Genomic DNA, 27,463 nt, shown 5'->3' with positions numbered 1-27,463 from the left:
TTCTTTTAAAATTTGTTTTTTTATTCATAAAACAATGATATATACGTTAATGGCTCAAATTTTTGCGACACACATACTTTGAAAATGCCGGGGTATTATTATCTCTCAATATGCCGATTCTAGATTGCGGAATATTTTCTTTTGGATTGGGAAAAAACATAATTTGAGATGGGGATAGGCCCAATTCAACCCTTGGGATAGGGGAAAACACGGCCTGATTAATTGAAGATAGCATGAAATGTTCCGGACTTTAATTTTCCGGTATTCAAGCATCCATCAGTAATTTTACCAACGATTAGCAAAGATAATTCCTATAAATCACTTAAACTCTATTGAATTCCGAATTGTGTTGAAGCAAGTTAAATATTCGTGACATAAAGTTATGCTTAATTTTCATTATGTTTACGTTCAGTGATAGCAAGACTTGCATACGTCTTTAAAGCTTTGAGACATCTCCTGATGCAAAATCATACATTAAATTTACTTTTGAAAACATAGTAACCACCATTAAACTTTTAATATTCCAACGCCTTCAATTATGATTCACGCATGCGCACAGTGACAATAGGAATAATGCACAAAAACACATATCACAGAAACTGCGCGTAAAATATTGATGACCTTCGAAGAAAGACTTTAATTAATTAAGGGCTTGCACTGGTAGGAAAATGATTCAAGAAAACCACAATTGGCTCAAACTCACGAATAGAATAACGTTTGGATCTCAGCTACATGAATTCACGATTAAGCTTCAAGAATTCAACTTCGTGAATATATGATTTCAACTTCACGAATTAACGATTTCAACAAGTAGAATCAACAACTACAATTCCATGGAGTTGAAATTGTGAATTTGCGAAGTTGATATCGTAAATGCATGAAGTTTAAATCGTGATCGTGAAATTGTAAAGTTGAAATGTCTCCATCGGTGTTTCGTAGTTGCGCGCTCTGTTCCTTATAACTTTAGGCCGGCGGTTAAAGATCCTGAATGTTGTTTTGAGGTTGTATACCGCACTTAAGTGAAATTATATATACGAGTATATGTATATATTTATGCTTATAAAACAATTTCCAAACATCAAAGAATATTTAAAATATTTACTGCAAATATTTGTGCATATAATATGTAATCATTAAACATATGCATTCATTTCTTATTGAAAAATTTGACTTAGACTTTATAGAAAATATTTTTTTTATTACATGCCTTTATCTACATTAAATGTTAGATTCGCTAATATCTTTATGTATATTGCTATTTGGAACTTACAAAATTGATAAATCTTAATTTGAGCATAATATTTATGATATAAAACCATAAAAAAATTGTGTTACAGGATCTTTGACAAAAATATAAAAAAATGATGGAAGCTTTAGCAAATCCATGATAGAGTCGTGGCAAAAGCCGCGAAAGAAATAAATAAGATATTTTAATTAATTTTACACGAAAGTGAAATTCACATCAGAACAGTAGGCCAACATATACGACCATCATTGTGATATCAAGACAACAGCCTGTCAGCTCATATATTATGACATCCATTAAATGCTGGGTCATGTCGGGGAACGTACTGTAAGCATGCTAATTTGGGAAAGTTGGGAAACCAGTCAACCTCATACTCCCCCCCTCCAGTGGCGGGGTAGAGTGTGTGGACAATTAGTGAATTATGGTCATAGCATTTTTACTTAACGAAACAGAGTATCAAAAGATATAAACTCAATATAAATTTAGTATGAATAAATGCACTTTATAAATATTTATATATTAATATTGACTGTCTAAGATCTTCATTAATTTCCATATAGACCCTGTTGGGGGGCGTCCGTGGCCGAGTGGTTTAGGTCGTTGACTTCAAACCACTTGCCCCTCACCGCTGTGGGTTCGAATCCCGACAGGGACTTTGGATTCTTTCATGTGAGGAAGCTATCCAGCTAGCTTACGGAACGTCGGTGGTTCTACTCAGGTGCACGTTCGTGCCTGAAATAATGCACGGAAGGGCACCTGAGGTCTTCCTCCACCAGTAAAGCTGGAACGTCGCGATATGACCTATACTGTGTCGATGTGACGTAAAACCTAAAACAAAAAAAAAAAATATAGACCCTGTTAAATGTATTTCTTTATCTTTAACGTTTTTCGTATCTTTTGGTATTTCCCTACAAGGCGCCAGAAAGATCAACTAAGTTTACTACATCTCACTCCTTAAAATTAACAAATAATCCAAGACGACTCGGGACCCATTTGGTGCTTAATGTCAACGAGGAGGACTCAATATAGATTCTGCTCTTATTTTTTAAAAATCGTGCAGAACCTGTTTGGTATTACAATATATCCTTAAAGCCTATGTGAAATAAAACTTATCAGTAAGATTAAGAATCCACAACATGCAGACAACTTAATGCGACCTTAAACGTGCCTCGAAAAATAGAAGTCAAATTTTGTACTGTTACACTGCCAACTATGAAAATAAAGTCGAATTTATGGACACTTAGTATTTTAAAATATAAATTAAAATAATGCTTATTAATATATGCCACACAGCAAACGATAAGCTATAAATGCTCATTTAAATCCTATAAAATCCTATATTGAAAATTAACCAAACAGTTTGTATTGGCTCAGAGATTACTTCTCAACTATAAACCATCGCTCAGTCCATATATCACAGGATAAGAATAATGTGCAGTCTGAGCAGAATTCGAACCAGGGACCCTTAAGATACAATATGGGGATTATACCAGTTGAGTTATCTGGCTGCTTACATATTTTTCCATCTAAATAAGTGAACAGTTTTATATATTTTGTTTGTCAAGATTGACGTTTCATACCAAAAAACCCTTGATTTAAGGAAAAGGATGCATCATATGTTAACCTCAAATGGAACATTTAGTAAATGGCAAAGTGCGTGATAAAACCTTTAAATTAGCCTTTAATCTACTCTGAAATATATCAATTACCGTATAATTATCTATTTAAATAAATACAATGAAACCGAAGTCAGTTCAAAATGTCAATTAGTAAAATTGATATATATAAATATTATATTTCAGAAATTTAAATATTCATTGATGTTGAAACTAAATTATGTTTACAAGCCAAATTTTAAGAACGGTTTATCACTGAACCTCTATCTGAAAAATGGAATGATTGATGAACCTTATGTATATAACCGCAACCTTCCATGGATAAATAAAACTGAGGCTGCAATAATTTTCATTTTTATTGTTTAGGGTATTTTTGGGGGTATTAAATGTTTCTTCATTTTAAGGAAAAGTAGCATGTTTTTCTTCATCTAAGTTAAAAGACATAATTCTAATTGCGTATCAACACTATGATTATGGTTAACAGGTAATAAAATTCTTAACATTCTTATTATCTTTTTATTAAATTAATACATAGAATAGAAATAATCACACAACACCCAACTGTCAGTTAATCATAAGCATGGTAGCTAAGGGCAAATAATGATAAATGTTACAGGTATACATGTCCAGGTTCATATTGAAGCAGAGAAAGGATCAGACCTCAATTAGATCCTAAGTATTATTATTAAATTTACATATTATACATGTATATAAAACAGATAAATACAGAACCCCCAAAGAAAGCCCAACACGGCAAAATTGAAAATGTTGCAGGCTCGGTTTGATTGAGCCTGTTCATGGACGGTACTGGAAAGTGCAAGTTACCGTCCACGCCCCCTAGCACCGGCTTAAGCAGAATTCAACATTTAACATGAACTGGTAAAATTTAGAATTTTGAAACATCCGCAGATGTGTTCATATGGCGGTCAGTTGAAAGATGGCCAAATATCAAAGGGATTTCTACAAATTCAATAGATATTGAAAAAGATACTGTTAATAACATACATTAAACATATACATGTATATTTGTATACAGATGATGAGACATTAAAAAATTAAAATCAGAGTAACAGTTATTGTGATGCAATGTTTACCACTCTTGTCTGATAATAAGATATATGAGACCTACATTTACATCTATTAATGATAATACATGCATTGAATACACTATGCAGGATTTATGTCTGTTAATTGTCTCGGACATTAATTCTTATAGACAAATAAAAAACCAAGGCCTTTACAGTCCTTTTTATACTTAAATTCTATTTGAACAATAATTTTAGAATTAGATATGAACTACACCAGTCCTTTAAGAAACTATTGAAATATAAAATAAGTTTATAAACCAGGTTAGCGATGAATATTGAAATCTAATCTGTCACTTAAGAGTTCAGTATGAAGACCTTAGGGCTCTCAAAATTTGAACATTTTGGGTTTTGTTCGGGGGGGGGGGGTAAATTATATTTTAGCTTAAATCCAAGTTTGCTTAAACACCACGAAACAAATCAAAAACTTTTCATCTAGAACAGTCAAATGTAGGTAAATAAAGTCAAATTTCACCCTGTACAGAAGGCATTCCTGATCAACTGTCTCAATAATAGCATTGCTTAAATGTGGCTTCCCGCTGGAATATTATATCTAGTGCCTTAAGCGCTTTGATAATTTCTGTCTTGAATATTTCAGCAATAGGTAGAAATGTAGAACTCGTATTTAGATAGATTAGATAAAAAAGGTTATTTCAGGTATTTGAAAATTCAGAATAAAAGTCTGTACACATACAATATATTAAATAAACTCTGATTTTTTTTTTAATTCGAGTGTTAAAAGTGTCATAATTTAAATCATTTTAAAAAGAGTAGATTGTAATATTATTTTCAGTCTAACAATATCAAAACATTCCAACAACAGCAACAACAAAAATAACAGCATAAACTGTATTTAGCTCTAGCCACATATCAAGTTGTGAGCATACAGCAATCAAATTCAATGAGGTAACATAAAAGGTTGTTTGCTTAACAGGGTTGACAATAGTGATAGTGTGTTACATTATAATTACATTATAATCAGCACGTGTATGGTAAAGTAATGCGCATACGGGGATGTCTGAACGTTGTGACAACGATATTAGCTTTAAAGCAGCATGCCTCCAAAAGGTAACAGAAATTACCATCTTACCTGTCTTCAAGTGCATTATACAGTTTTATGTTATCGAAATGACACGTTAAAAGTTTAATATTTTAACATTTTTTACCTGAAAACAGACAGTTCACTATTTTTGCAACTGGATATACCTTCCTTTTTTATACTACGGAATCTTTCATCCGGGTTATTACTTGTACTACGTGATGGTACAAGGCAATATCGCGACCTGTGATCCGGAATGCAAGGATCCGGCGGGATCGTGTCAAACAAAGAGACAAACAAGTATACTGCTTTGGTTTTGAAGTAATTTGTGGCACTTATAACATGTATAATGATCGTTGATTATCTATATCATATTATATATTATAACCAGTATATTTATTTAAACTTTAGCTTAAAATATGCGGGCCTACTCATTAACGGACATTGATATACGGTCCCGGGCGTACCCGGGATTTTTGCGAACCGCTGTTGTGACAGATGAACTAGTTGAATGAATTACCTCTCCTGGTATACTGGCTATTGCGTTAGAAACGCCCAAGAGAAATTGACGCTTTTGACAACATTCTCTCATGAATTAAGTTGTCAGAAACGATAGAGTTACAAATTAAACCTTACTAGAGCAGTATTACCCTTTAACATGGAATTTAGTTATTTATTTTTCTTTAAACCATTGGAAGCGAGTGACATAAACGTTACGTTACACTCATAGAGCTTCGAAGTGTTTTCGGTTGTGCACGATACATTGACTTGACTATGAACCCATTTGGTAAAATATAATGTGTTCATGTCATCCGCTGTCCTTTTGGAATTTTTGGTGGTCAAGCTGCCTGAAAAACGTTTGTAAATTAACTAGCTATTCTAGAAGTGTTTTTTGTCCTGTTAGATATTTCTGAATGAGACTTTCCAAGTTGTTGTCAAATGTTCGTGATGTCGAATTATACTAGTATTTTCTTGACGCTTTGATGAATAAATTAACGTTGCAACCGCAACCATTTATAACTTTATTTCACAAGAATTCAAAGTTCTAATGACAAAAACTTTAGTACTACATGTAGTATGAAATTGAAACCGATTTAACATCAAAAATGTGTAATTTTTTACAAGAAACAGATTTACATAGGGCACTTTAAACTTTGATTAAATTTCAACATTCGTAACATTTTAAGCGCTTCGCTGCTGTTGCATTACCATGATTTTTTTCAGGAGGACTGAAATGGTCCTTGACGGAATTAAAACCATAATATTTAACTTTTAACCAGATGAAACTTGGGAATTTAAATTCCTAAAGAGGCATTTCTTTCATGGTTTCTAAATTATTTTTAGTAAATGAAAAAGATATTTTTCTTGAAAAAAAAAAAACAACCAAAATTAGATAATATAATTTCCTGATTAAACTGTAAGTTTACCTAGTATGTATTTTTATGATAACTGTTATCGATATCATTTTTATACGTAATACAAAATGCCATGAAACCAATGAGAGAGCGTTTAATCGAGGTTTAAACTTTTATGATTTCAGATGACTTGCTCACCTTTTGCTTAAAAAAGTATTGACCTTTTTGTCATATGTTCGAGTTTTTAACTTGAAACAATTCCTTCAAGTTATAACATTTTATAACAAGTGTTGTATTAAACGAAAATGAACGTTTTATTTTTGTAGATGACATTGAACTAGCAAACACTTGGGATGAAGGATTGGCCGGTGAGGAATAATAAATCTTACTGATGTCGAATTTGGATTGAAACCTTGAATGACACAACACGTTTCACAAAGGAAATAATTATGATGAGTGTACTGAATCCCTGTATCTATTAAGAATGAGAGTTCTTGCTGAAGATGTTAAAAGGAAGTCCTTTGCAATTGTTAGTAAATATTTTCTGAAAATGACACACTCAGTGCACACTTTAGATCAGTGATGTGTGTACACTACATATTCCTGTTTTGCAACTCTCTTCATACATTACTCATAAATGTACAAAAATGCTTTAGCTGGTGAATACGTAGATTCTCCATAAATTTGTATTGACTTGGTAAAGGCAAATATCTTTCATTGCATATAACCGGGAATGCTAAATTCGTAAAATATCTCTAAAACTTACATCTATGCTAACAGAAAAAAGTGTACTCTTTATAATTGATTTTTATTTATTATGGTGGTTTTAGCTTATATGCCATAATATCATTGTGTCGTCCCTATGTGACATCCCATGTTCTAGGCAAAGGAAGCGAAACAAAAGCATGACACGAGACACATTTGTCATTTGTCGTAGTCTCGATTTTTTGCATCTCAAAAAAGGTTTTCTTTATGTTTCATAGACTTGAAACTACAAAGTCAAAAGCTTATATATCTGGCATACAACATTGTCTAGTGGACATCTACCATGTTCCTTATATATACCTATAAGATATCCTTTCTTTCAAAATTGAACGACTACGTCTTATATAGCGACCATTGATTTCAAGATTTCAATAGCAACCATTGACTTTTTCATACCAACTCTCAGCTGCCGTGGACTGTCATAACAACAACTGATTCCCTGATTAACCACTGACTTTCCCTAGCATCCAGTGATTTCCTTTGCAACCATTGACTTTTTATTGCAAACAGTGACTTTTGACATTCCTTGGGAACCCGTGAGTTTCATATCAACCATTGACTTCCCTTAGAAAAAACATCTTATTTCTCATCAACAATATTCTTTTAATAATATCCACTGTCAACAACTATTGATCATTTTCATTCAGTAACTTATATAGCAACCATTGACTTCCTTCAGCAAAGAGTCATTCCAATAGTAACCATTGACTTTCTATGCAACAGTTTGAGTCAGTTACAACTAGTGTCTTTTTTTAGCAACCAATGACTTCCATTTCACCCTTTCACTTTATTAACTGTTCTTTACGGTCTCTCATTTTAATTGCAGCCATCGCTGTTCCATAACAAATTTATTATTTTCCTTAAGCAACTATAGCAACAATAGACTATCCTTTATAATATCAACCATTGACTTTCCATAACGACCAATGACTTTCATAGCAACACTAAAATTCACATACCGACTAATGACTTATTTACATGGACATCATTTTAATTGCAGATTTGAATTTATGACAGCTATTCGTTCATTTTTTTATCAAAACAGATGGTTCAATAAAATTTAGAACGTTGGTAGTCAGCTAAGCGATGTAGGGGCCATCATTGCCCTTTTGTTGCTTGTGTATGGATACGTATACATGTGCAGATTCATTTAGAATATGCCATATGCCACAATACGTTGAATAATGATGTTCAATAAATGCGTTGTCGATTTTTACAAAAGTGATGATATAAAATTGTTAAGCATGATATTAACATCTTATTTACAATAATATCGTTTTATAAGCACTTTCTGTTGTGTACATGATCTTAAACAACCGGAGCGAAAATGCAATAATGCAAAAGGCGGAGTCAGTCTTTGCCGTTCGTTTGCGTCTTCGCAAATTACCACCATAACATTCATCAGCCATTTTTTTTCTCTTTTTTCGCGGATTTTCGTGAATTTCTTTTCTTTTCTTTGGAAAAACTGTGATCATGCTTTAAGAATTTACATGAAGGGCTTTCTTTCAAAACCTAGTATAGGGAAGATATGTCTTGTCAAATCACAAGGCTTAGAACTAAGTTATTTGGTGTGTAGCATTGAGAAAAAAAAATCGTTTTGTCCGTTCAACATCAGTGGATATCAGATGAGCCATCTTTGCTATCATTTCCCTCTGACTTTTATACAAAAACTGTACATATACGTTATTCTAGTAATTTATTTTTTGTAAGTACTCATTGTAGCAGACCACTTCTGTAAATATATATATTTATCGTGTTTAAGTAGAAGGACAAAATGTGAGGTCTCTTAAATTTTATGAAATGTGATATTTTTTGTTTAATAATATATTAAATTATTTTCAAATATCACATGTTTTTATTATTTTACTTTACCTTCCAGATTAAGTTTTGTTTAAAGAATGAAAAAATAAATGATCACTCAGTTTGTAATGAATTAACATCAAGCACATGAAACAAACACTTTGAAATAAAAATAACTATGTTATGTCGCATTATGCACACCTTTTCACGCCACCTCCCCCTTTAGCCTCGTTTGGTGAAAAATGTCCTATTTAAGCTCCAAAACACTGGTTTGTTTTTAGAAATACTGTTTAAGATAGTGATCACTTTTTCTGAGCCAATCCCCCCCCCCCCCGCTCTCCATCAAAAAGATACATCAGAGGGTGCTAGATTGGGATGTGCACTCTTATGCAAGGGCTTTGGAGAGTACCTGTGGCTACCCTTACCTTTAAGACGATTTTAGGCTTGTGACAGGCTAACAAATACCTAACATCGATCTTAAGGTAACGCGTAACCGACGCTGGAAATTTTTTGACTCTATCTTAATCCATTGAGAAGTTAGTTGCAGCACTTTTGAAATTTGTTTATGCATACAAAATAGCATTCGGTACGTCCCCTCGTTCTAAGCATGCCGTTTCAGTATTGTCCAGTCAACACTTGTGTCAAGTTTTATCAGCATTCAAGCATCTTGTTAAGTTGCATAGCTGTTTGAACTTGAAACAGGAATCTTTTCAATTTTACAAAATGCTCATGCGGTCATGCGTTAAGCAGAAATACATCTGTAACATATGTTGTGCTAAAATCATATTTATGATTATATTGTTGGTGAATCTGTCCTTGTTAGCTCACATATAAACGCAATATTTGATACAACGTGCAACTTTCCATTTTTTTTTCCAATGCAATTAAATTTCAATTTAATGGTGTACAGTAAAAAGTCCAGTGTACCGTCTCGTTTTCTTAATAATGAGAGGCACATGTGAAGAATAACTTGTTTGTTTGTTCGTGTTTTTTTCTTTAGTTTTATGGCACAAAACATAGTTAATGTCATATGGAACCGTGACAGGAAAGACGATTTTTGCTAACCTCGGGTGTTCAAAACTTAAAGCACGCCAGGGGTCAAGAAATGCATCATGGGTTCAAACGCCGTCAGTGGCAAATCGTTGTTTCATAACGCAAGAAACGTGACACTCATTTTCCAGGGACTGATTCGAAAGTGTATCTATAAGCTTCCTACAAAATCGAACTAAAATAAATTCTGTATAAACCTTAACCACATCACTTGCTGGAGCTAAGAGATGCATGGAGTCCAGTTATTCGAACTCATTTAGCCGACTCTTAACGGTGGCTGCAATTCTATTGCCTCAACACTAAAAGACAATTCCTCAGCCACAAGGGGCTTAAAAATTTCTGAACATGAATACGAAAGAAATATATTGCGGAACAAGCTAACTGAGAAAAGTAATACTGAACTTCAAAACAGTAAAATAACTTGTTTTTCTTTAGCTTCATTTTTACCTTTGGATCTATATTTATATAACCTTTTTTTAGAATTGCACATTCAAAAAAAAAAAAAACAACCATTTTGATTTTTGAAAAGAAAACACATTTTTACCTTTAGAAACATTTTGAAAATGATCAATAATAAATAATTTTAAGGAAGTTCCTTGTTTTTCTTACCGGATGTTACAGCGTTTTCTTTGTATATGATAAACTTTGACCAACAAAATAATTTAATGAAATTAATCTATTTTTATTTAAAAAAAACATGTAAAAATGTTTGAAGTAATTTTTCATTTGATTAAAAATGAAATAGTTAAGAAAGAAGGAAGTAAATAAGGAGCGCGGTGTTTTCTAATTTTTATTCAGAAATTTCTACGCTATATTTTAGCTGAACATACCTTGAACAAAAGGGTGTTGAGCTGCTTTGAAATGAAAGACTTATCACACGCACCATCTATTCATTATCAGCGAGAAAAAAGCAACGAAATATTAAAACATTTGACCAGATAACGTGTAATGTGAATCTAAAACTCTAAAATAGACGACTCTGGCAAAGAGTCAAACTTACATATCATATTTCTGCATACGATTGGAATTATTTATTTTGCCTAAAATATTCTTTATTAAAGCGACGTTATAAACCAATATTTTCTCAATATTATTAAAAATTAATTCAATAATAGGACATCTTTCATATCTGAGATAATTTTTATAATTTTAACCTAATTCATTACTAAATTTTTATGTTTTAATAATCAATAGTACTAGTATGCATAGATTTCCAAATGCTAAAAAAAGACCTTTAATTAACATATTTGTTCTCCTTTTCATATTTCAAAATGGCTTTTATTAAGTAATTAATTTTAGTTCTAGGTGAAATTATTGTCAGTATTACATGTACTATATGAAAAGTAAAGTAAATAAATCAAGTAAGCAATTTGATATCATCTAAACAAATATGTAGGTAATAATACATTAACAAAATAAAGTGCCCCGCTTGTCTTGATATGAAAAGCAATAATTGATAATGTACAAAAATACTTGTATATGATTTTACCTGGTTTTTTTTAGTATTTTTATACGATATATAAGTTACACATTCGTGTTTGAATGCAATTGTCATGTCCTCAATAGAAACAATAATTATTCAGAATATATGAAATAAAAATGTGTGCTTTAAGATTTCTAATCATAAGCTTCAGATTTGTATTAAATTGTATTCTTATTAAAAAAATTTATATTAAATAATTCACATTTGAATATTTTTGAATCAGAATTATCATTCAAAACAAAAATAACACAACTTATTAGCATATGTCTTTATGAATACTGTAACATTGTGATGTGTGATGTCTAAATTAGGTTTAATGGCGAATAAAGAGCAAGAACAGAACGGCAATATTTGTGAAGACAGTTGAAAAAGAAAAGGATGTACATATCAAAATAAAATGATATGACACTTCTACTAGTCGTCATTTGACAGGCTTTCATTAACATGATAAAGACAGACATACGGTTTGTCATTAAATTTCAAATTTAACATACCCACGGTTTGCAGGATTCGTTACCAAACGTATTCGTGATACACTGTATTTGGATAATACAGACGTTTAATGTTGGTGAAAGTTAGCAGATACAGTAACTATACATTTTTTTCTTGACGTTCATCTAGCAAGACTTTGTGACATAAACAGAACGGGCAAGTGTTGACTGTATGATTGGGACGAATTTTAGTCATGAGACTTTATAATGTAGTTTTGTTTCCATACAATGCATCATATTTATACTGGTTTGAGATTAAATGAAACTAATATTGTCGCCATTAACACATCAAGATACCAGATGTTGCAATACGCAGTATATCTTAATTTACTTTAACTGTTACAGTAACGAATGAATTTTAGCCTGATGGCCCGCAGTAAAATTAATTATGTCAAAATTAACAGATGAGAAAAGGGTTACATAGTTGTCTAGATGTTGATTTTTAAAATGCCTTTAAATTTTAAAATGATAATAATGTAGTTTGTAACTCAGACACTTAAGAACTTACTTACCTATGTGCATATATGCAGTGACTATTTATGATAAGTATGCAATAGGGGGCCGAGTTTTTGAAATAACTAACATCACTTAGCATAAAAATGCGTATTTCTTATCTTGTATCTTAGTAATTTATATACATTTTTGGTTTCATTGGAATTTTAATCTCAAAATATCAAACCCCACAACAAAAATGAACGAGCATCTGAATATGATATTTCTATCGCCATCCCTTACTCTGTTGTCAAAATAAGTAACCTAAAGAAAATATGAGTTAATCAATAGGCTTGCCTTGGGCTGCGAGTAACAAATTCATTCAAAGCTGCATGTATATGTATACGATTTAACTCTCAAATATTTTCAACAGAAAGGTCCCTAAACTAAGATACAAATTGCATTGTGTGACCATTATTGCTTCTGTTCGGATTTAAGTATTTCAGGACATAGACAGAAGTATGTCAGGATTATGGCCTGATAAACCTCTACAATATTGATGCTTTAAAGGTACAGAAAGTTGTTTCGACACAAATACGATCAGTTGCTTTAGAGACGTCTAATTATACAAGCTACGACATAATTGATTTCTATTATATATCACCGTCTAATGTAGGAAAATACAGATTGAATATTATTTACATTTTTATCCAGAATTCATATTTTACATTAAAAAGCGTTAATTTAACATATTTATTTCGGTGTCATTTAAAATGTTACATGTCCTTATCTCTGTATAACTTTCTTGTTTCAAATAATTAGTAATTATTTAGCAACAGAAACAAAAAAATGAACCATATTTTCTTCCTTGAATTATGTATGCAGTTGAATTACGTTGTGCCTAATTCTTTTTATATATTTCGAGTGCTTGTTTAAATTCTAAACGGAAAAATGACGTCAGATATTAAAGTGTTAAACCGTGCATTATGCTTGAGTATGACAAATATTACAAATATTCAAAGTAATCATTTACAATATTTTTTGGTATTCTATAATTCAAAAGGATGATGCAAAATGTTGTCTGACTAATTATCTGACACAAAATTTTGCATTAAACATTCTATTCGTACTGAATAAATCTTAACATAAAGTTGATTAAAAATAGATACAAACGGTAGGATATGCCTTTATTATTTTTATTCATTTATTACCAAAAAAAATGTTATAATAATTATCATTTTAATTAATTCTTACTATTATCATGATATCAGTTTAATATGTGTTCGTAGTTGTTATGAAGTGCACATGAGGTTGTTATTTTGTATGAAGTATAACTAGTACAACCTTTGCTCTATAATTTAAACTGTAGTTATTAAAAATTTCCCTTTGAACGCTATGGACATAATAAACCATCTTATATCTCGTACACATGGAATGGCTCTGTATTAAAGTTAAAAAAATAAATAGAATCATCAAATCGATAACACATTTATCGCATTCTTTAAACATTATTTTAGCGAAAGCATATCTGGATTTAAATGTTAAAAGTGTAGTGTTTGATTCCATTCAAATGCCCGAGCCCGGGAATACGAATACCGTTACGCGGATTTACCGACTGAGCTATCCGGTCGCTTACACATCTTCTCCAGTTCTGAACCGGGACACTTATATAAAGTATGTAAAAATGTACACAACTTTTGGAAAAAAATCTGTTGATATCTTTACTGGATTCGTGTTTACTATACTCATTTTTTGTTAAGTTAAGAAATACAAATCCAGATTATTGTTTGTTTCGAATTGAATCTTTCATTTTAGAAAAATCCAACACGTCGACATATGTTTTCCTTTTAATTTTGAATCTGCAATTCAACACTAGTCTCTATCAATATTCCCGAATAGTCTATGTCATATTGAACCCGTTTGTCAATATTGATATTGCAATATTGATTTCAATACAATACATAAGGAATACAAACCTAATGATATGATATACAAACATATGATTTAAAAATTTCTATAATAATTCGCAAACTGTGTGTTACTTTATTTGTTTCATTGTGAGTTTCACAGTACTATACAATGTTAGGCTAAATAAATGGGTTCTTTAACTGTGAATGTACTGTATATTTATTACGCATTCACATAACATTTAAACATAATAATTATATCATTCTTTGCAAACTGTTTATACCGATACTTTTTTGTTTAATTTAATAAATTAATTAGTCACATGTCATCAATCAATTCAAATGATAGTTCATATTCTTATATTAACGTAGTCGGAAGTGTCAGTATTAGGTACATTTGTATTTTTCAACTCCATGTATGAATTTGGGTCCCGGCTAGAAGTGTTCAGGTGTTCATATTGTACATTGAACACATCATAATTATTAAGTTCTCTCCTGCTTGCATCCAAATCTGTGTAAGTGGATAAGTCATGGCTTCCGGCAGTAACACCTAAATCAACATATTAAAGTAATCGCACATCAGATATGTTAGAATATGTAAGCAAATTCAATTTATACACTAAATAAAAATCCTCATTTCTTTTGACATTATGAATAATTGAAAGTAAACGTAAGGCGATAATCATACACACAATATATAAGTATTTGAATATAAACAATTTATGCTAACAAGTTATATAAATACACAATTTTTTATAACTTATACATACGATTATAGCAGAAGACCATGGTTTTGCATACAGGCCGAAAACAAAACATCCACTTTAACTGTTTAATGATAATTACCTGGTTTGGGACTTTCACGCGGACGTAAAGATCTAATATTCCTGAAAATACAAGTTTGTGTAGAGTGCCGTCAGTCCAAATAACAATAATAATAATAAAGACAATTTAACCATATATAAATCACAGTGTATATTAATATAAGATATGTTATATTATATTTAAATGAAACCTGACACCAAATAAAAATAAATCAGTGCATCTTAACCCACTGTTCGGTCAGGTTTTCATAATTTTTACACCGGTAATGGTTTGAAAACTAAAGTGATTAATATAAGTTTTACCAACTTGTTTCGCACTTGAGCTTAAATAAATGTGTTTAAATTTAACAAACTAGAGCAATAATTTAAATCTGCAAAGTAAAATATTATCTGAGCGTTCGAATACCATTTACTTACTATATGACAGAATCATTTCATGATGAGTACGGTATATTTAGTAGTAAAAGAAAAATCGATACTATTTTGGACTTCTTCCGATGTGTCTTGAACATGTTTGAGAAGTGTTAATGTTTTTTCTCGTATGAACAAACATGGATTTAAAAAAGTATTGAAGTATTTGGGGTTTATCAAATTTATAAATACAAATTAGACGTTGATATGGTATTACTCTTAGTATGTATTATATTTTATAGGTGTATTAGCTCCATATTAATGCACATTCATTCATATGATTATAAACATAAATACTGCGAGATTGTGTGTTGTGTTGTAAAAATGAGGATATTCGACATGCCTGTAGAAATTGGATGGTCGTTTTAACATCTCAGTATGACGACTCACATTCATCAATAAGCAGAAATTATCCATTAGATAACTACCGAAAGGTTCAATACGGAAAAGATAACTCCTCCGTACGAGATAAAAAAGGCTAATAAGGAGTTTATAACTCCTACGCAGGGCTTTATAAGTCCTACGTAGGAGTTATAAACTCCTAATTAGGACTTTGTAACTCCTACGTAGGACTTAATAAGTCCTACGTAGGAGATAAAAAGCCTAATTAGGAGTTTAAAACTCCTACGTAGGACTTCATAACTCCTACGTAGAAGAACACTTATAAAGTCCTACGTAGGAGTTATAAAGTCCTACGTAGGACTTATAACTAAACAGTCATACGTAGGAGTTATAAACTCCTAATTAGGCTTTTTTAACTCCTACGTAGGAGTTACAAAGTCCTACGTAGGAGTTATCGTGTTTTATAGAACATGTTAAATTGGCACCAGGACGCTTCCGTAGTTCAACAATGTGGCTTAAACGGTTAGGCTCATCTAATCAAATCGATACCTATTATTGTATGTATATTTGGTACCTTCAAATGAATCTTCATTTTACAACGAATAAGTCATTATGACTGAATTCAGCCCTGATAAAAATCTGTAGCTAATAAATGATTTGATAAAGTGCTCATAAAATATTGTTTTATGGATATATTTTTATCAAATGGGGATTTAAACATGTCATGGCTCTTTTATAAGAAAAACATGACCTCACTTACTTAAGTCGTTTATATCCAAAAAATGACACAGCAACAAGTGCAAGTGTAACAACAGATGCATCGACACCAACACCAACAAATGCCCCAGTGTTTGAAGATTCCATAGTTTCCGTTTCCTTTGACTTCGTTATGCCTGATTAAATTAAAATGATGTGTATACGCATTTTTCTTTCAATTTTAAAGAAAATATTACTATACAAACTAAATGATATACGCTTTTTAGAGTCATTTTTTTTAAGTCCAGTCAACTATTTTATTGGCAAAAACAAATACATGTCCATCGCATAGTTACCGTGGCGTATATAACATATTGCATTACATAAGAAAATCATGGTATACAGACATACATTACAAAATGACTTAATATACATCCGGTAGTTAAACTTAGTGTAATAGTAACATGATTCAATAAAGGAAAATGGACATATAACGGACTTGTCAGGTATTTGGGTTCCAGTCCCGAAACATCTTTATTACAAAAATTATGCATCCTTACAATACAAATTTACGATCATTCGATGCCATTGGGAAAATCCAAGCAGTAAGGAAAGAAAATGGTTTTGTTTTATTTAGAGACGTTAATGGTCTCAATAATTATGCGATTAAATTAAATGTTTCAAATGCAAAAACATCCATTATGGAGAAGGAATAGTGCAGTGTTTAAATGCGCAGCGATTTTTTTGTTTAAAACTCTAACGATATTTGGGTTTAATATTTTACCATAATACACTATACGCATGTATAGTAGTTGTAACACGGACAAGTTACATAAAATATAACGCAATTTCTGGCACTTCAGGCGTAACATACGTATTTACTAAATTAAATATATGTGACCATAAGGCAATTTAACGGGAAATAGTTCATTACTTAAATTATTGTAATTACGGCGCACCTCATTACTTTGACGTTTATCATCGACAATACGTTATCTCATTTTCGATGTAAAATTGATAATCTGTACGCCCTTAACATTTTGATCTGTAAACATTGCCGGGTATACGTGGAAATAACACGCACAGTTTATTTAACTTCATTGCACAGAAATCGTAAGGAATATTACAATTAACTTTTTTTTCTAAATGACTCCTCAAAAATTACAAAATGATATTAAAGCAACAGGGGGAAAAAGAAGTTCAACAAGTAATTAATTTCGGGAGAGATGATTCACAACGGCAATGTGGCGTCAGGTAAATGGTTTACTGGAAAGAAACATACGGGCGGAATTGTTCTCCTCATCAGACAAATTAGATACATGTATATTAAAAATTACTAATTAACCACAAAAATATTGACAAAAATTCATTAAACATAAGCGTTTCTGCCAGATTTGTATCCCAGCTGATGCAAGGGATCAGTGACATTGTAGATTAAATAATAACATCCATGTCGAGCGATAATTTCATGGTAATAAGTAGACGTCAAAATGACGACATGACTTGCGCCACGAACACTGTACCACATAGTTTTAAAATGACTTGTACATTTTTTGTAAATTGTCCCATATTTTATCATAACAGAGATCAAAATTATCATCTTGCATGGGTTTACTCTTTTATGAAAAATGTTTTAAAAGGTAAAAACTTGTTGTGACCCAACCGCCAACATACCCTTTTTTTTACTTGTGACTTACATATATTTTACTTTCACCCAATTTCAAAGTGTTTGTCAAAATAGTACATTATATGCCTGGATTACCTCTAGTTTTTGAAATAAAACGCTCTGTTGAATTGATTTCCTTTCCTAGTTCTTAGCAAAATCTCCTTTTCATTACTCTTGAAGTTGGGTGAAGGTCAAATTTAAAGTTATAAATTCAATATTCATATCACCTTTATCTTGCATTGATTTGTTCAAAACCTAAAACTGTCGTTTTTTATTTAAACGATTATTACCCAAATCGTTTGTGGAAATCCTCCATTTAAACCAGGACTTTCCATGCAAGAGTAACTGATGTGTCTGTAATTGAGTTGTTTATTACACGAAAGTCCCTTGGTCTCTCTGGTTTATCTGTAAATTCACGGATATATACTAAACATAAGCTCGTATATTTTCATGCTAAGCTTCAAACAAAGTTTTAAAGTGCATACTTGCAACAACATTAATAACAATATCACATACACTCAAGTGTAAAAATGTTCATTAAATACAGCCAGTGTACAATATATTCAAGGTACTAATCAGCGGGTTTTAAGTATTTTAATATTTAAACAGGATTTATTTAAAAACTAATACTAAACCAATGCATTAAGTTAAGATAAAATGTACTTACCTGTGGCTTTCAATTCATAATAGTGAGTATACAAGTCCAACTGAATTTTTCAACATTTACGTTGAATAAAGACCCATAATCTTTGTTGAGTTGTGTTCATTATAGTAATATTTGTTTTTGAAAATCATTCGAATGTATATATGTAGCATTGCCCATCATTAGGAATGGCAAACATTTTCCTTAACCAACTAACATTTATTGTTTGGTTCATCAAGATAATTCCAAGATGTAAATAGCAGTGTGTTACATCAACGTTCAGAACTGTTGCCACTTTTTTATAACGTTTGTTGCGCCAGAGGATGGTCTTGGTCGGCCTTGCAGATAGAAATAGTTTTTCCATTTAGATTTATGTTTATTAATATTTTTAATGTAATCTAAAAACAATGGCAATGCAATCAGCACTTTAAAGATAATTGTTATTTTAAACAGTTTAATTAAATGGTGTTCAAATGAATGCACGAGTCTTTAAAATTACATTTTCATGGTTTATTTATACTTGCTAGCTTTTTAAAGTTAGGATGGCTTCAAGCAATGCAATTCAAATGATGGATTTTGATTTCTGTTTACTACAAAGGTCCGACCAGAGCTTACGGTAGATATCGTAAATGTGTTAATTTCTGATGGAACTAAAAATAATAAAAGAAAATCCTTGACTGAAAAATAACTAGTCTATATATTTTGAAGGATTTCCATCTACTACCGGGCATAATGTTTCCAATTGTGATCCCTCAAACAATACTTTACATCATGTATATTGATACACAATAGCTGAGATCTTTAAATAACACAATTTATAGTTTTTAAAGAAACAATCTATTTATGCAAAAGACTTTCTTTTTTTTTTAAATACAGAAACAAGTGTTATTAAACAAACAATTAAATACATAGCAATTCGAGTGAACCCAATGAATGGTTAACATAACAAAGGAGTCTGAAGTACAAAAAGTTAAATTACCTTAAGCAATAAAGGAAGTTCAATGGCCGAAAGGGAAGGATTTAAGTTGCATACCAAAACGTTTAATCAGAAAATGTGCTTGCGGCGACCGAAGCTTGGTGAAGTAGGACAGCTCTCAGTTTACTCCGTATAGTTGACCTTCCCAAATTTACTTTCATCGATATCCTTGCGAGGGACTTTTTTTAAAGTTAGCATTGAATACAAATTCGTTTAAATTCTTTACTTTTAACGATAAAATCAGTTTTGACTTGTGAATGGTGAGCCACTTTGTGTAGTTGTTTCCCCCGGTCTTACAAATATATTCTCCCGGATCTTTTTTAAATGATTGCCACTTGTTGCAAGGTGTGGCGAGCAATATAATTGATTTTATACCATTTCGTAAATAATCCGCCTTGGAGACATTTATTTTTAAATCTGAAGTAGGATTGGCTTCAGCAATGCATTCAAATGATGTATTTTGAGTTCTGTTTACTACAAAGGTCCGACCGGAGCTTACGGTAGATATCGTAAATGTGTTAATTTCTGATGGAACTAAAAATAATAAAAGAAAATCCTTGACTGAAAAATAACTAGTCTATATATATTTACCTGTGTTAGATAATCTTAGTAAGCAATGAATGATATATGTATTGTTAAATTCTAAAGAATATCACAATATCAAACGCATGCATCATTTGTCATATTATCGGGAAAGCAAGTTAATATCTAACAGAAAACATTTAGATGAAAAGATTTTCTTCTTTCAATTTTTGAAGATCTACCGATCGTAGGATGCATCTCTGTTATTACACTACATGTGTAGTTTTCATCGTCTGCTCTTGAAACGTTCTTGATAAACAATAGTCGGTTTTCCATCGATTTTCGTAACTTTGTCTGGACCATGTAACTGTAGAGTTTGAAGGATTTCCATCTACTACCGGGCATAATGTTTCCAATTGTGATCCCTCAACAATACTTACATCATGTATATTATACACAATAGCTGGATCTTTAAATAACAATTTATAGTTTTTAAAGAAACAATCTATTTATGCAAAGACTTTCTTTTTTAAATACAGAAACAAGTGTTATTAAACAAACAATTAAATACATAGCAATTCGAGTGAACAATGAATGTTAACATAACAAAAGGAAGTCTGAAGTACAAAAGTGTAAATACCTTAAGCAATAAAGAAGTCATGGCGAAGAAGATTTAAGTGCATACAAACTTTAATCAGAAATATGCATGCGGTCACCGTTGCTTGGTGAGTAGGACAGCTCTCAGTTTACTCCGTATAGTTGAGCTTCAAATGGTGTTCATACTCTCCATTCTGCTATGTTAATGTCAATTTTCATAACAGAATTATTTCCATTAATTGTTGGAAAATCACGCATATTATTACATTTGCCATATTTTAATATATATGTTGCCATAGTACAGTGACTTTCTAAAGATGGGTACAATTACAAAACAAACTTGTCGCCGGTATTTAGACAAATTAAACACACCAAAATTTATCACTTAGTGTAAAAAAAAACTAGTTTCGAATTAGTAGCACATAAGTGCGAAAAGCGAAACGCTTTTCATAACTATATGAATATTTTTTTAAACAAATGGTGGCTCTCAAGGTTTTGCGAAGGGTCAATTTTGGCTTGTCGCCAGCATAAAATTAGATAAAATCAAGTTCCGCTGTCATAGTTTATTAGTCATTTCATGCATAATAACTGTTTATTTCTCTAACATGATCATCCTGCTTTGGTTTAGTCGATGTGCAAGTGGCCATTCGTCAAAATCGTAATGTGAGCCTATGTTTGAATCCCGTCGCCGAAATGTGTATAATTACCGTAACATGGGTGTGACGATTGATATATCAATCAAGATTACGTTCAAATAAAACTAATTTTGGTCAAAATATTTGACGATCTTTCTGAAATAATTATTATTGCACTGCGTAGGACGTAGGACGTAAGTCGTCAACATCATCAAAGTGTTCTCCCTGCAGGACGTTCTTCAATGTCGGGAACAGAAAGAATTCCAATGGTGCGAGGTCAGGGTTGTAGGCCGGGTGCTCGAGGACTTCGAAGCCGAGTTTCCTGATTGTGTACTGTGTTTCGGCCGCACGATGAGACGGTCCGTTGTCGTGATGAAATATCGTGTCGGCGATTTTCGTGGCCCGCTTCTTTCTCATCGCCCTCATAAAATCGCGTCTCAGAATCTGAAAGGATAAAGAAATACAATCATATGTAAATTGTCGTTATAATTTATTTTCATAATTACTTACACAAATATAAATAATGTTAGGTAATGTATTGACATAATAATGAATATCTTATTATAGATTAAATAAATTTATTCACCTTAGAATAATACTTCGCCGACACAGTCTGACCCAGGGGTACCGCGTGGCTCAGTATCACACCGTCGTCGTCAAAGAAGACGATGAACATCTGTCTCCTTACAGATTGGCCGACTTTAAATTTCTTAGGTGAAGGCGATCCTGGAGTTTTCCACATAGAAGACTGTCATTTGATTTCAGGTTCGTACAGGCTGATCCATGTCTCATCAACAGTCACTATCCGTCGCAAGGAACGTTCACCTTCCCTATGAAAGCGTCTGAAAACTTGATTGCAACACCGCACCCTTTCCACTTTTTGTTCGTCCGTCAACATTTTAGGAATCCACCTGGCTCACAGGCGTCTCATATTGAGTTCATCGTGAATAATGCGATGCACTGTGCCAATGCTACAATCCGATCTTTCGTGTATTTCGCGAATTGTTATCCGACGATCATTGTCAAGCAGCTCCTTTATCACAGCGACGTGATTTGACGTAACGTTGGGACGTCCACTGCGTTTGACGTCATGGATGCTGTGTTGGCCGCCTAGAAATCGGGCATACCACTTGTACATTGCTGTTTTCTTCATCGCCTGATCATCATATGCTTTTTGTAATCTTAACATTGTTTCTTTCTTTGAAAACCCGTTCAAACACAAAAATTTATTGAAGATCGTTGTTCCGATGCCATTTTAACGTATACGCACTAAACAATATGGTCCCTTAACGCCTAAATGACGTCACACACTAACATGACGTCATGTGCGTAACGCCAACATATTGCGCGTAAATAATGCAAAGTTTGGTAAAAATCGCACTGTAAACGTTAAAATGCGACGTCATTACTAACCAGTGACTATTTGTAAAAATGAACAAAAGTGGGCCGGTAATTGCTACACGTGGTTACCATAACGACCGTTTGTTAACATATGATTCATGCCAGAACGACAATATTTGCTGTATATTTTCAAAATATGTTTGTCTTTATTACTGTATAAGTTTTATTCAGCTTACTTGGAAAATAAGGAAATAGCGACACTTTTCCGCGTATTTATTGAATAGCCCTCGTAGAAGGACTTGCCTCTGTACATATCATCAGAACTTCTCCTTGAAAATTAAAACCCTACGGAGACTTGGAATAAAGTGTTCTGCAAACCCTGATGTATTTCTGACAGAATATGTAGAGACAGATCAGTTGAAGAGTGTTCTTGAATCCGGTATCAAGGACGCGGAATCTATAACTTTTAAGATCTGTAAAAAGATACAAGATGGAGAAAAGTAAAGGTGGAAGGAAATAGAAGAAAAGATGACAAAAGGACTGTTCATCTCAACTGCTGTGAATGAGTACTCGACGTTTCGTGAACACGTGTTAAGGGTAAAAACTCAATATGGTGAAATGCGTCGTTTGCGACAATCATGGCCTGACAATAAGATCGTGTTATGGGTAGACTTCTCGGAAAACTATGTTTGTACTGACCTAGAAGAAGTGCAAATCGCTTTTTGGAACAATGAGATGGTATCGCTACATACAATGGTTGTATATCGGCCACCAAACTGCAAAAAGAAGACACAGTCTTACTTTGCCGCATCAGAGAGCTTAAAACATAACGCAGCTGCTGTCTACTGTTCACTGCAAAAGTGTATACCATTGATTAAAAATGAAGTACCTGATCTCAGGAGGATTCATTACTTAAGTGAGTCACCGACGTCACAGTATCGTAACAAAACAATATTCCAGATACTTTGTAATCACACAGAAGAGTTCGGAGTTGATGCTAGATGGAACTATCTAGAAAGTGGCCATGGTAAAGGGCCGTGTGATGGCCTAGGGGCCAGCGTAAAAACAGCAACATACCAAAGTGTAAAACACGGCAAAGCAGCAATCCAAGATGCAGAAGGATTTATAAAGTGGGCAGAATCGACAAGCGATATAAACTTTTTGACAAAATCAGGCAATACGGAGAGGCCTACAAATTTCCAATCACCCGTGATGAATTTATGGGTAAAGAGGAAGTGCGTTTTATTGGTCCTTTCTTCAGTTACAGCTTTCGGGAAATCCAAACGGTGTTACAAGATATCATTGGCTGAAAGGAAACTGGTTGAAGATATATTTCGTCAGTACTATAATGTTAAAGAGACGGACATAACGTGTAGAGTGAAACATTGCCAACCTCCGTAACAGGGCGATAAAATGGCCTTGTAACATTGCAAATATCTGCAAGTGTTATTTGTATCATTTTAAATGATGAAACAATATACCTTGTTCAGTTGAACTACACTTTAATGTCATATGAGAATGGTAATGGTTTTCTAATTGCCATAAAGATAAGTTATATTTCTGTAAAAGTGTTTAAAACTTAATGTTGTATGACTTAATGTCATTGAAAAACGTTTTCAGTGTTTGAAAAATGTTTATTGTGTGTTTAAAATAGTTATTACAATGTTTCAGTGTAACGCCTTCATTAACGAGAAAGTGAAATTTCGATGTTTGGATTTGAAAAATAATAATAAAAGAAATGTTCTTAAACGCATTGCTTGTTTAACCTTAATATATATTAGAAAACCACATCGTAAATCACATTCTATAAGCCTGGTGTATCTTCTGTAAAATAAAAATTGTCTGTTGTACATGGCACAACATGTTTTTGACAATTCATTTATTAAGATTGTACCCCGGCCTTCTAACGCCCGTAACTTTGAATTTGAGGTACATATTTTAAACACTTATTTCAAAAACGGAGACATAATGTTGTGGACAACTCTTTCTGAAATAGTATCATTATGCAAAGGATATTAAAAAAATGCAAAAATATTGACAATCTAAGATACTTTAAAAATCACCTTTTTTCATTGTGTAATTGTACCCATTTTTGAAGAGTCACTGAGAAGCTAAATATTTCGACATACTTGGAAAACAAAAACATGTACAATCTCCAGACTACCAACTATCCATATATTAAGTTTCATAACATTATTATCAGTAACTTATTGCGTTATCAAGAGATATAATTTTTGTTGACGGACAGACAGACTGCATATGAGATTTAATCTAAAGTATCCCCGGTTAAACTGGTTTGCGAATAATAAGCAAAGTATTTTAGTGGAGAAAGATATTGTATGCACAAAAAGAAAATGTTGCATCCATGCTTTTTCTCTAAAAGAAATACATGAAAAATGCAGTAAGACCAAAATATAAAAAAAATCACTTGTAGGCGATAACATATGTATAATGTTCAGCATCTATAGACTTATTAGTAATTTCAATTCAGAACGTCTTTCAGATTATATCTCCATACATTCCGGTATTCCCTTATTAATTAATTAGAGTGTAAAATTTCTTACTTACATATTATGTTCAGAATTATTTGTGAGTTACTTTTCCCTACTTCAGTTTTGCCAATTGATCTCTTCATAGTATTTTCAACGTTGCAAGCATATGTTCCACTTTCGTGTCGACTGATGTTGGCAAATTTCAAGACGTTTGTCGACTGTGTTTTCATATATTGCTCATGTATCCATTTATATGTCGGCATTGGTTTACTTGTCGAAAAACATGTCACATTGATTGTTTCTGATTCAATAAGACTGACGTTTCCATTTTGAACTTGAACGCTGTCGCCATTATAATTTGAAACGTGTATTGTAGGAAGCCCTGGAGGATCTTGAATACAAATTATAAAATGTAACGTAATGAGATAAATCTATTTCTGACATAAGATGCTTTGAATGATGCTTTGAACGAATTTGTTGCGAGTTTTGAGTGTAAGTGACGCTTCACCTTTGAATGAAATAAATATTAAGTAAAAATGGCAAATATATTTTGTCTCAAGACAAACAAAATAAAATCCTGAATACTTAAATGTGCAAAACACTATATTTTTCTTTCAAATATAATAATCAATTATGTGTTTACTTTAGCTAAGACATCGTAAATATAAACTTACAAAAGACAAAGATTGAAAACGATTCTTCTGATTTTGAATTCATTTCTTTTTGACTTGCAGTTTCTTTCATCAAGTTTGTTGCTCTGCATGTACTATTTATGTCCATAAGGATATTAGATATACTCAATCTGGGATTGCTTTTGTTATCATCCCATTTGATGTCAGGTACAGGATTTCCTTTTACATCGCAATAAATTGAAAACGTATCATTTCTCACTACGTAAAATATGTTTGATTGAATGAGCTGACCACTGGAGTTTTCTAATTTAAATTTAGGATCGCTTGGGGGGGGGGGTCTGAAAATATCAACAGTTTGTACATCTTATGTTGAACGAGACATTTATTATGTCAACTGAAATATATTAATACTATAAAAATTATAACAGATAACAAAATATTAGATACTTTGATTTTAATGCAATTATAGTTATCAGAACATTTTTCTTTTCTTAAGACACATATTAATCTAATTGTTAAAATGTTTCTCTGTCTGTGATCAAAGCAATCTGCTTGGGTTTATTTCCATGAAATGGTTTGTACTTACACAATATTGTTAGAATTAGTGATGATGAATTACTCCCGTCCTCATAGGAAGAATTCGTTCTTGTCATCCTGTTTGACGCCACGCATTTATAATCCCCCTGATTGCTTATTTTAACGCTTGTTATTTCCAACGTATCACCTTTGCCAGAAAAACCTGGACCAGTCCATATGTAGCTAGATAAAGGATTACTTTCGCTATTGCAGACAACTCGCAATGTGTTGTTTTGAATAACACGAACATTGCCAAAAACATATGTTTGTCCGATTTTAAAATGTGGTGTGGTTGGAGGGTCTTAAAAAGAAAACAACAACTAAATTCTGACAAAAATACATATGAATTGATGATTTACATTAACTTTTATCATACTAAAGTCATTCAATTTAGCAAAGTAACCCATATTTCTAAATTATTTTAACAAAATCTGGAAAGTATCAAACAATAAATGTTCAATGCACAGCACAAATTCTAATCAAAATATCGTAAAGATTGGCAATTTAGTTTCAGGAACAATAAAAAGACTTTTTTTTTAAATTTGTATATTAGACTTGTCTGATTTTGTAAAAGTTAAATGAGTTGCTTTCAATAGATAAGATGTTAAGCCTTTTTTTTGAATAATCGTTTGACATGTTCAGTATAATTGAAAACTTAAACTCCACATTGGTACATTCAACTGTTATGTTCGTCGTTGTCTTTTTCCAATTACTTATTTTGTGATTCGATGTACAGGAGCATGTGTTATAATTGCGCAATGCCGTCCATTTAACTGTGCTTGTTACAGTGCTATCTTGGGTTCGCGATAGTGAGTCATGACTGTCGAAACAGTTCCAGCTT

The 27,463-nt window shown here is 32.2% G+C and overlaps 1 long non-coding RNA gene across 2 annotated transcripts; it reads right to left on the bottom strand.

The window, feature by feature from the left end:
• Positions 1-19,411: 19,411 nt before the first annotated feature.
• On the bottom strand, positions 19,412-25,801 carry LOC132745768 (uncharacterized). Of its 2 annotated transcripts, none has more exons than XR_009627902.1 (3): positions 25,491-25,801; positions 20,541-20,818; positions 19,412-19,501 (listed from the first exon to the last, which is right to left on the bottom strand). It is a non-coding gene; the product is annotated as an uncharacterized LOC132745768 (long non-coding RNA). The 2 variants fall into 2 exon arrangements; XR_009627901.1 differs by lacking the exon at positions 19,412-19,501 and adding an exon at positions 20,233-20,361.
• Between the last annotated feature and the right edge of the window lie 1,662 nt (positions 25,802-27,463).

The sequence above is a fragment of the Ruditapes philippinarum genome, unplaced genomic scaffold (genome assembly GCF_026571515.1).
Source record: "Ruditapes philippinarum isolate M1 unplaced genomic scaffold, ASM2657151v2 ctg6485_1_1_1_1, whole genome shotgun sequence".
NCBI lineage: Eukaryota > Metazoa > Mollusca > Bivalvia > Venerida > Veneridae > Ruditapes > Ruditapes philippinarum.
Note: the sequence above shows the minus strand (reverse complement) of the source record. Positions and strands in the feature narration are given on the sequence as shown.